The sequence below is a fragment of the Erpetoichthys calabaricus genome, chromosome 2 (assembly GCF_900747795.2).
Source record: "Erpetoichthys calabaricus chromosome 2, fErpCal1.3, whole genome shotgun sequence".
In the NCBI taxonomy this organism is placed as follows: Eukaryota; Metazoa; Chordata; class Cladistia; order Polypteriformes; family Polypteridae; genus Erpetoichthys; species Erpetoichthys calabaricus.
In genome coordinates, this window is record NC_041395.2 from 33454424 (window position 1) to 33466799 (window position 12376).

Sequence of the window (12376 nt, forward strand, 5' to 3'; positions counted from 1 at the left end):
CATTTGATCCTGGAAAGCATTTACCCACCTCCATTATACAATTATTAAATGATTGTTGTTGTCACAGAAGAATGATGTTGTCTCACTCCAGTACACGTACCGGTCACTTCTAAGGTTATGTGAAACAAGCCACTAACACACAGTTTATTTTATGTTTTCAAATTTTTGCTGATTCAAGTAATTTAAAAGACACATAAATAAGGTTGGTTGAAAAAGGGAAAAACTCTATTCCCCAAATGGAACCCAAGTAGAAGTTAGAAAGAAAGGATTTTACTTCAGATCAGGATCTGGTGTAGTGTGATAGAGGTAACATGGGAGCTGAAGAAGTCAAAAAAGGAACAATATTAATTTTATTAATTTCAAGACAAGACTGAAAAGAGAGAAGATGCTTTTATCAACCCTTAACAAATGCCTCAGAGTCAGCTAGGTATGCACACATTAGAATCTCAAGATGATGGCCTGCTGATGATTCTTAAGGATTAACAAAATTACAGTGGGAGTTTGAGTTTGTAGCAACAGAGTCCCAAAGCTGTGTAATGGTCTGCCTGCTAATTTAAAAGGTGCCACCTCCAGTCTCAGCATTTAAATCCAGGCTGAAGACTCACTACTTCAGTTTGGCATACCCTGACTAGAGCTGCTGATTAGCTGTTGTTATTCATTAATACTAAAATATTAAACTGTTACTAACCTTCCCCTATTCTGTTTCTTTTCTTGGCACCCTCATGGTGCACTTGGTGCCACTGCTCTCTTGCCAAGATGTTTGCCTCACATGTATACAGAGTTACTGGTGGCTATAAATTATAGGTTAAAATGACAGAATTCTGCATTTTAAGAGTTAGATGATGTGATATATTACAAAACATAATGGTAATAGAAAAGTATAAAGGGGAATGAATTGTATTAATTGTTACTCACTCGATGGACTGAGACATTTGTTCATATCGATGTGCAAATAAAGAATTGTTCTACATTTTCATCTGGTCTCAGAGAATGATTTATTTGAATACAGAGGAAAGTTTTTTCCCCAAACATTTCTACTTTGTTTTAGATGTATTTGAACAAATTTGTATCCTTATTTGATTGTTCTGTATTAAGCGAGTGGTATAAGCTATTTTTGCATTTTGCCTTGACAGTTGGCATGTCGCTCTGTGCCTGCAGTTGGTGAGAAGCGCTGTGCAAGAGCCAAGTAGTCTGTATTGTTGTATTGTATTTCTGAGGTGTCAATGATAGATTGACCACTGATGGATTTCTTATGTTTTGGGTTACATAAGAAATAAATTATTGTTGTTGTCTGTAAGAGATGTGTATATATTTCATCTTAAATATCTAAGACCACAGGACACTGGTATTAAAGAGGGAAAGGAGGATTGGCAACAAAGATCATTAAGAGGTAGAAGTAAGGATTTTTCCAAACTTATTTTATAACCAGATAAAGGGTTAAGAGTCTTAAAAAATGTATAGAATAAGGGAAATATCAGACAAAGTACACCTAAATAACACAGAATGTCATCTGCATATAGAGATCAAGTGGTTAATATTATGGACTATAATGGCAATAAGCAACTTAGAATTATGTATGGCTATGGCTGAAGGTTGAAAAGGAAAATTAAATAGAAAAGAGGAAAGAGGACAGCCTAACCTAACTCCTCAGCCAATGGGGAATTGAGGAGAAAAAATGGAATTAGTTAGGACAACTGCAGAGGGGGAAAGAGAATAAGGCTTTGATTGAATTAATATATATTAGTCTAAAGTCCATCTTATTCATAACCTCCAACAAAAATTGCCAGTTCATATGGTCAAAAGCCTTTTCTACATCAAGAAGCAATTAATACAATTTATGAAGACGTCTGTTTTGTCAGTCACCTGTAGCAGTGATCAAACTTAACATTTCTAAGATGGCAAAAGAATAAAAAAAATCGGCCTGTTTACTCCATGGCATTTGTGAAGTATTGAATATGTATTTTGTGTCTGAAGTTTGTTTTTGCTTTTTCCTACCCAGTTAAATTTATGCATATAAGCTGTCACATGCCCTTGTCTGAAAACTCACATGCAGATTCACACATTTCTTAAATTTATAAAATGAATAACATACACACACTCATTTTCAAATCTACTTAATCCAGCTCAGGATCATAGGAGCACCACTGGCCCCAGAGAAAACCAAGGTTCATTGTGAAGAAGACTTCTGCACAAAGCAACACTCTTACAGGGAGATTTCTGAGTTGCCCGTTAAACTGAGGCTCTGTTATATAATAAGGACTGATAATCTTTGGAGACATGGTAGATGGTGGGTTTCTCTCAAAATCCACATAAAAGTCCACCAGCAGGAAGTAAAGCTGACATAACAAAATCTAAATCTACACTTTAAGCTGAGATATCTTTCTAAGAGTTTTCCATCTTTTAACAACAGGGGGCCACAGCGACACGTGCTTTCATTCCTAGTTTTGCCGTTCATACTGCTGCCAACTGCTGATGCACATTCTCTTCTAAAAGCCTATTGGCTTCCTGAAGCTGTAGATGTTTATGAATTTTCTTTTCCCATCCTTCTTTTTATATAGTATTAGTCATTACTAACTTTACTGGTGCATTTCCATTCAGACTCATACAGACAAACACCACAACATCCATAAGCTGTGGTTATTCTTTACATGACATGTTGGAAATATTTATTTTATTATTACAAGCTGTTTATTTTTTTACATTCAGACAGTTGACACAGCAGGTCTTTAGGAAAAGGTAAGTTCTTGTCTTGTGTTTAGCAGATTTCTGTTTTCATCCAAAAACAAATCCATCCATCCATCCATCCATCCTCTTCCACTTATCCGAGGTTGGGTCGCGGGGGCAGCAGCTTGAGCAGAGATGCAGACTTCCCTCTTCCCGGCCACTTCTTCTAGCTCTTCCAGGAGAATCCCGAGGCATTCCCAGGCCAGCCGGGAGACATAGTCATTCCAGTGTGTCCTGGGTCTTCCCCAGGGCCTCCTCCCGGTTGGACGTGCCAGGAACACCTCACCAGGGAGGCGTCCAGGAGGAATCCTGATCAGATGCCTGAGGCATCTCATCTGACTCCTCTCGATGCGGAGGAGCAGCGGCTCTACTCTGAGCCCCTCCCAGATGACTGAGCTTCTCACCCTATCTTTAAGGGGAGAGCCCAGACACCCTGCGGAGGAAACTCATTTCAGCCGCTAGTATTCACGATCTCGTTCTTTCAGTCACTACCCATAGCTCATGACCATAGGTGAGGGTAGGAACATAGATCGACTGGTAAATTGAGAGCTTTGCCTTACGGCTCAGCTCCTTTTTCACCACGACAGACCGATGCAGAGTCTGCATCACTGCAGATGCCGCACCGACCCGCCTGTCGATCTCACACTCCATTCTTCCCTCACTCGTGAACAAGACCCCGAGATACTTGAACTCCTCCACTTGGGGCAGGATCTCGCTCCCAACCCTGAGAGGGTACTCCACCCTTTTCCGGCTGAGGACCATGGTCTCAGATTTGAAGGTGCTGATTCCCATCCCAGCCGCTTCACACTCAGCTGCGAAACGATCCAGAGAGAGCTGAAGATCACGGCCTGATGAAGCAAACAGGACAACATCATCTGCAAAAAGCAGTGACCCAATCCTGAGCCCACCAAATCGGACCCCCTCAACACCCTGGCTTTACCTAGAAATTCTGTCCAAAAAAGGTATGAACAGAATCGGTGAAAAAAAGGGCAGGCCTGGCAGAGTCCAACTCTCAACAAAACTTCCATGATGAATAAAAAATTTGGACAGCGTTTTCCCTCGCCCGGACGCGGGACACCGGGGCCCCCCTCTGGAGCCAGGCCTCGATGGTGAGCGCCTGGTGGCCGGGCTTACACCCATGGGGCTTGGCCGGGCACAGCCCGAAGAGGCAACGTGAGTCCCCCTTCCCATGGGCTCACCACCTATGGGAGGGGCCAAAGAGGTCGGGTGCAGTGTGAGTTGGGTGGTAGCCGAAGGCGGGGACCTTGGCGGTCCGATCCTCGGCTACAGAAGCTGGCTCTTGGGACGTGGAATGTCACCTCTCTGAAGGGGAAGGAGCCTGAGCTAGTGCGCAAGGTTGAGAGGTTCTGGCTAGATATAGTCGGGCTCACCTTGACACACAGCTTGGACTCTGGAACCAATCTCCTTGAGCAGGGCTGGACTCTCTACCAGTCTGGAGTTGCCCCCGGTGAGAGGTGCCGAGCGGGTGTGGGCAGACGTATTGCCCCCCAACTTGGAGCCTGTTCATTAGGGTTTACCCCGGTAGACGAGAGGGTAGCCTCCCTCCGCCTTCGGGTGGGGGGACGGGTCCTAACTGTTGTTTGTGCATATGCACCGAACAGCAGTTTGGAGTACCCACCCTTTTTGGAGTCCCTGGAGGGGGTGCTAGAGGGCATACCTTCTGGGGACTCCCTCGTACTGCTGGGAGACTTCAATGCTCACGTGGGCAATGACAGTGAGACCTGGAAGGGCGTGATTGGGAGGAATGGCCCCCCCCGATCTGAACCCGAGTGGTGTTTTGTTATTGGACTTCTGTGCTCATCACGGATTGTCCATAACGGACACCATGTTCAAGCATAGGGGTGTTCATATGTGCATTTGGCACCAGGACACCCTAGGCCTCAGTTCGATGATCGACTTTGTGGTCGTGTCGTCAGACTTGTGGCCACATGTCTTGGACACTCGGGTGAAGAGAGGGGAGGAGCTGTCAACTGATCACGACCTGGTGGTGAGTTGGCTGCGATGGTGGGGGAGAATGCCTGTCAGGCCTGGTAGGCCCAAACGTGTTGTAAGGGTCTGCTGGGAATGTCTGGCAGAGCCCCCTGTCAGAAGTAGCTTCAACTCCCACCTCCGGCAGAACTTTGACCATGTCCTGAGGGAGGTGGGAGACATTGAGTCCGAATGGGCCATGTTCCGTGCCTCTACTGTTGAGGCGGCAGACCAGAGCTGTGGCCGTAAGGTAGTCTGTGCCTGTCATAGCGGCAATCCCCGAACCCGTTGGTGGACACCGGCAGTGAGGGATGCTGTCAAGCTGAAGAAGGAGTCCTACCGGTCCCTTTTGTCCTGTGGGACTCTGGAGGCAGCTGATAGGTACCGGCAGGCCAAGTGGAATGCGGCTTCGGTGGTTGCTAAGGCAAAAACTCGGGCTTGGGAGTAGTTTGGGGAGGCCATGGAGAACGACTTTCGGACGGCTTCGAGGAGATTCTGGTCCACCGTCCGGCGTCTCAGGAGGGGGAAGCAGTGCAGTGTCAACACTGTATATGGTGGGGATGGTACGCTGCTGACCTCGACTCGGGACGTTGTGGGTCAGTGGGGGGAGTACTTCGAAGACCTCCTCAATCCCACTAACATGCCTTCCAATGAGGAAGCAGAGACTGGGGACTCGGAGGTGGGCTCCCCCATCTCTGGGACTGAGGTCACCAAGGTGGTCAAAAAACTCCTTGATGGCAGGGCCCTGGGGGTGGATGAGATACGCCCAGAGTTCCTCAAGGCTCTGGATGTTGTAGGGCTCTCTTGGTTGACACGTCTCTGCAACATCGCATGGACATCAGGGACAGTGCCTCTGGATTGGCAGACCGGGGTGGTGGTCCCCCTCTTTAAGAAGGGGGACCAGAGGGTGTGTTTCAACTACAGTGGGATCACACTCCTCAGCCTCCCTGGAAAAGTCTATTCGGGGGTTCTGGAGAGGAGGGTCCGTCAGATAGTCGAACCTCGGATTCAGGAGGAACAGTGTGGTTTTCGTGGACCAACTCTACACCCTTAGTAGGGTCCTAGAGGGTGCATGGGAGTTCGCCCAACCAGTCTATATGTGTTTTGTGGACTTGGAAAAGGCGTTTGACTGTGTCCTTCGGGGAATCCTGTGGGGGGTGCTCCGAGGGTATGGGGTACTGGACCCCCTGATAAGAGCTGTTCGGTCCCTGTATGATCGGTGTCAGAGCTTGGTCCGCATGAACTTCCAAAGAAAGATTTTTAACTATAACCAAGAAATCATTATATAGGGTGGTCCAGACCTAATTATGCAATTTTCATTACGCTGTAACTTATTAAGTTTATTACATAGAAAATCACCCAAAAAATCCCGGACCATCGACAAGTATGCGAACTGACGACATGAATAATCATCTTTGCAACGAACTGGAATCGTCCCCACATAAATCAAAGTCATCCAGACAATCTGGATCTGCATAATTAGATCTCGACCACCCTGTATATTAAAGACAATGAACATCTACAATTTATATGAAATATTTAGAAAATTAAAGGAAACAATAATTAGATTTCAATAGCTAACTCACAAATGGTGAGGATTACATCATGAAGGTATTTACTTTTGTTATGTGCATTCGTGAACCATTCTGACAAGGTAAGCAGGTCTTTCAGCACAGCACTATTAACATTTTCCTAGTTAAATGGTGTCTGTGCCCATGGGTGTTTCCAGACTAATGGTAATTTTAATGGTTATGCTGACTTTATTCACGCTTCAGAACCTCATTCATTTCTGCTGGTGTTCTTCTATTTGTAATGGTATGTTATATTGATTGTATCCAGCTTGGCTATAACTAATATGGTTTCTCTTCGAGGTGCAGAGCTTATTTTGGTTGTTTTTCCTAATTGCTAAAAATATACAAATTTAAATTGCCATTTTATCCCAGTTTCCAAAAGAATAAAAATGTATTTCAGTTGTGTCCAGTGTTCATTCTTGCTTTGAAATCTGTGCTCTATCCCACTTGGACATTAAAGTGTCAGTTTTATTAACTGCATGAAAGCCTGCATTTGTGTTATTGCTTAAACACTAAATATTGTTAATTTCTGATGACAAATATACAGGACATTAATTATTTTCCTCAAATATTTGGAAAGGTATAATTCATATTCATTTTTCAACTTTTGAAATTAAACTCATTTCCTAATTCTGTAAGTTGTCCAAAAAAGAAAAATGACTATTTGGTAGGAGTTTATATTCAGTATAATAAGAAGTTTCCCATTGTGTCTGTGGAACAATAGTAGGTCACTGTCTTCAGTTCTGAGGCTGTTCATGTCCAAAGGCACGACCTGTTTAGAATTGTCTCTGGAAATAGTAAATTGTTCTCCAGGGCTCTTGGTATACAGTATAGTACTGCTGTCAGAGTTAATAAAAGCCAGCCATTCAAGTATCTTTTCAACCCTTTATTAAAGCCATAAGCTGAAAAGGTGCTTCCACTGCTGTCTTGTCCTGAATCTTAATGTGTCAGCCACAGTGACTCGCAGTGACGCACACATACACTAAGCACACACTAGGGACAATTTAGGATCGTCAATGCACCTAACCTACATGTCTTTGGACTGTGGGAGGAAACCCACATAGACACAGGGAGAACATGCAAACTCCACGCAGGGAGGACCTGGGAAGTGAACCTGGGCCTCCTAACTGCGAGGCAGCAGCGCTGGAAATCAGATTTTCACATAAAAATACATGCTCTTACAAAAGGTGCATTCTCAAAATCCATTAGAACATTAGAACACTCTGGACGAGAACAGGCCATTCATTCCAACAAAGCTCGCCAGTCCTATCCACTTATTTCTTCCAAAAAAACATCAAGTCGAGTTTTGAAAGTCCCCAACATCTTACTGTCTACCACACTACTTGGTAGCTTATTCCAAGTGTCTATCGTTCTTTGTGTAAAGAAAAACTTCCTAATGTTTGTGTGAAATTTACCCTTAACAAGTTTCCAACTGTGTCCCTGTGTTCCTGATAAACTCGCTGTAAAGTCACAGTCTCAATCCACTGGACTAATTCCCTTCATAATTTTAAACACTTCAGTCATGTCACCTCTTAATCTTCTTTTGCTTAAACTGTAAAGGCTCAGCTCTTTTAATCTTTCCTCATAACTCATCCTCTGTAGCCCTGAAATCAGCCTAGTTGCTCTTCTCTGGACCTTTTCTAGCGCTGCTATGTCCTTTTTGTAGCCTGGAGACCAAAATTGCAAACAGTACTCAATATGAGGCCTCACCAGTGTGTTATAAAGCTTCAGCAGAACCTCCTTGGACTTATACTCCACACATCGTGCTATATATCCTAACATTCTGTTAGCCTTCTTAATGGCTTCTGAACACTATCGGGAAGTCGATAGCTTAGAGTCCACTATGACTCCTAAATCCTTCTCATAAGGTGTACTCTCGATTTTCCGACCGCCCATTGTGTATTCAAACCTAACATTTTTACTTCCTATGTGTAATACTTTACATTTACTGACATTAAATTTCATCTGCCACAAATCTGCTCAAGCCTGTATGCTATCCAAGTCCTTCTGTGAATATATAACGGATTCCAAATTATCTGCTAATCCACCTATCTTGGTATCATCTGCAAACTTAACCAGCTTGTTACTTATATTCACATCTAAATCATTTATATATATGCCCAGAGAGTTTGGACACGTCATTGTTGTTATTGTTTACATCCCTCCTTGGGCAGACATGGAGATAGCGGGTGACATCATCCATTTTGCTGTTGCTGAATTACAAACACAGCACCCCGAGGCGCTTGTGCAAATCGATGGAGATTTTAACCATGTAACGCTGGACAAAACATTACCTGCCTTCTCCCAGTATGTGGATTGTAACACCCGGGGAAATAGGACTATTGACCTACTGTACAGGTATGCAAATGTTAAAGACGCATACAGCACCACCCCGCTGCCTGCGCTTGGGAAAGCAGATCATAACCTGGTTCTGCTTCAGCCTCACTGCAAACCAAGAGTGAGGGAGCTACCTACAACCACACGCTCATTCAGGAAGTGGTCCCCTGAGGCAGAGCAAGCTCTGAGAGACTATTTTTGTGTGTCAAAATCAGCATGAAATTGCATCCTCTTGCCTTGTTAGGAATGGCATGATTCACCTAAGTGGTGGCCTGCACATGAAGAAAGAGTACAAAGCCTTGGAACATTGCCCGGCACACCTTTGAATCCGACGAACAGACGGAAGATAACGTCATCCGATCCTGAAAATCCCTCAATTGCTTGGTGAAAATAGCAGACTCTACACATTGGGCCCCCACTCCAAAGTGGGGAGTTTGATAATGTTTTGTTACAGCGTAAGAGTTCACATTAAAAATACCAAATGGATAAATATGTGGACAAATCTTTTGTCATCTAGAAAATTAGGATGACTATTAAAGGGATTGAATACTTTTGCATGTCACTGTATGTTTGTGAAAGGGCTTGGTGGTTATTATTTTTAACAGTATTTTCCCTTAATTCTGAAATGATGGCTGAAGTTAGGTATGCATTCGGCTGGCATTTTATTCACTCCTAGCTACTCCCAGTATAAGCTTGCAGTCTGCTACATATTCACACAGCTTTTGCAAACCAGCTTCTTATTCTATTATAACAGCAATGCAAAATATTCTACAGCATGTACATTAATTGGCATCATTACAAACTGAACCATTATTTGAAAAAAATAAATATTCCACATTTTGGTCCTGCACGGGTCAAAAATGTTAAACTCTAATTTAACAAAGGAATATGTCCTGGACAAGTTTATATATGCCAATGTCATGAAACTATGAAAATTAAGGTGGTCCAACGTGATTTAACACTTTACAGTGCCCATTAAATATCACAGTAAATCCCATTTATCTGATATTGGAGTGGGAATACTTTGTCAGTTTCACCCCGGTACTCACACTGGGCAGAGAAAAACTCCGCTGTATCTTAAAAAACGCATCTGTCTTGTCACAAAACTGTGAAAGGTAAGGTGGCCTAATATGATGTAACTGACTTATGCAGCTGCTAATTGTTAAATGTTTAGCTTTTCAAATAATTGACATGTTTAGTCAATTAATATACACGTTAGATGTGCAAGCATTCCAGTTAGGGCTTTGCACTTTCAACCCTTTGTTCGTGGGTTTAAGTCCTGAGAGTGACACTGTGTCACCCTGAGCAAGTCACTTCACCTGTCTGTGCGGCACTGTACGGGTTGCCGGGCATAACATTTATTTACTACTACTTAGATTTATTATGTTGCATAAAGACGTCAATTGTAAATGTTGAATATTTTGCCTTTTAGAATATGTAACTGGTTTGCAAACGCTGTATGATAAAGTACAGCTGTGGGTTGCTAGCAAGCTTGTAGATGGGAGCGAATAAGAAGACGGCCTGATACGTACCTAACTTCAGCCTTGTGTTCATTGCAGACTCAAGGATAGATTCTGTTAAATAATAATAATAATTACCACCAAGTTGTTTCGCAGACGTATTGTGCGAAAAAAAAATATGGTGCCATTTAAACGCAGATACGTCTCCTAGACACTTCTCTTTACACTCCATGACTCTGCCGGCCCTTGAGTTCCTGTTTCTTGCCCCACCTATTTCCGCTTGAGATCACGTGAACAACCAATATAGTTTGCACGCAGAACCGATATAGTTCATACACAGAGTTGCGATAGGGTGAGCACACATAACCAATATGTTTCATACGCAAAACCGACATAGTGCAGACATACAACCAATAGAGTTCAAGCGCAAAATCGACAGGTTACCTACATGAAACCAGTATAAGACGTGCAAACCGATAACATGCAAGCGTAAACCAATGCAGTTAACTCACAAACCAATAACAAAATGTACTGGAACCAGTGATATACACACGCAAATCAATATAGTTCATATGCAAACCAGTGGTATGCACGTACAAATGGATATAGTTCACGCACAAACCGATAATATACAGACACGAACCAATATAGTTCATATGAATGAAACCAGTATTGTTCGCACACAAACCAATTAAATATTCACGCAAACCGATAGTAAATATCCATCCATCCATCCATTTTCCAACCCGCTGAATCCGAACACAGGGTCACGGGGGTCTGCTGGAGCCAATCCCAGCCAACACAGGGCACAAGGCAGGGAACCAATCCTGGGCAGGGTGCCAACCCACTGCAGGACACACACAAACACACCCATACACCACACACACGGGCCAATTTAGAATCACCAATTCACCTGACCTACATGTCTTTGGACTGTGGGAGGAAACCGGAGCGCCCGGAGGAAACCCACGCAGACACGGGGAGAACATGCAAACTCCACGCAGGGAGGACACGGGAAGCGAACCCAGGTCCCCAGGTCTCCCAACTGCGAGGCAGCAGCGCTACCCACTGCGCCACCGTGCCGCCCGCGATAGTAAATATTCATAAACCAATAGTGTTCACACGTAAAACAATAGATTACACACATAAATATATGATTTATGGCCTGTTTGGCCCCTCATAAATTTCTGTTATGGGTTAATTTCAGTCACTTTATCTTGCATCCGCCTCAAAAGTCCAACATTTTTCCCCGTCAGATTTGGACAGCCATAGGTTGTAACACCTACCAGTTTGTCCATTTTAGTCCCAGTGTGTCCATGGATGTATTTACCCCTGTGAACAAATCACTCCCTGTTGTAGTCCCTTTCATTGGCCGCATAGCTGCCAGCTCTTCCATCATCTCAAAGTCTTTCGTTAATCCACATACAAAGATAAGTAACTGGGCTGTATCACGGACGTCACAGCTCTAGTCCAGAGCCAAGGAAAACAAGACAAAATTGTCAGTTTTCTTTTGCAGTTGAAGCGCTAAATTCCCCACGATGTTCTCGACCCGCCTCGTTAGGTGCGCCTCAAGAGAGACACATTTGCAAATGCGACTTTTTTCTCGGGGCATATTAGCGCTGAAGACTCCACCAAGTCCTTGATAAACTCACCATCAGAGAATAGCTTACTGTATCTTGCAATTTTTTGGGATATTACAAAGCTGGTCATGACTTCTGCATCCCTGGATCAGTGGAGCTTTGTAAAAAAAATCCTTGTTGCTTTTGAAGTTTAGCTAGCAAATCTTCCGATGCCGTGCCCGCTCTGCATCAGTGAAATTCTTGTATTTTTCTCCATGTTTACTCTCGTAATGGCGATTCAAATTGTATTCCTTATACACCGCTATATGTTCTCCACACATGAAGCACACAGATTTACCTTTGATTTCAGCAAATAAATATTTAGAAGTCCGCGCCTTGTTAAAAACTCTACATTCTGTGTCAATTTTTCTTTTATTTTTTTAATGTTAGCTGACATATTTAAGGGCTAAGAGCTAATTTCTTGGAAGCTGTTCAACACATTCGCTGACATGCATAAGTTCACTGATAATTAAGAAAAACAATAGTGGCCTTCAAAATAAAAGCTGTGTAATTGTATTCCGTGCACCTATCACAAAGTAATAGATGTCACTACACTTTTACTACGAACTCACGCGGGCCAGTCAAAGCTAATCAGCAGGCCGGATGTGGCCCGTGGGCCGTAAAATGCCCAGGTCTGATCTAGGGTATAGAGAAAAGGAGGAGACATCCTCTGACA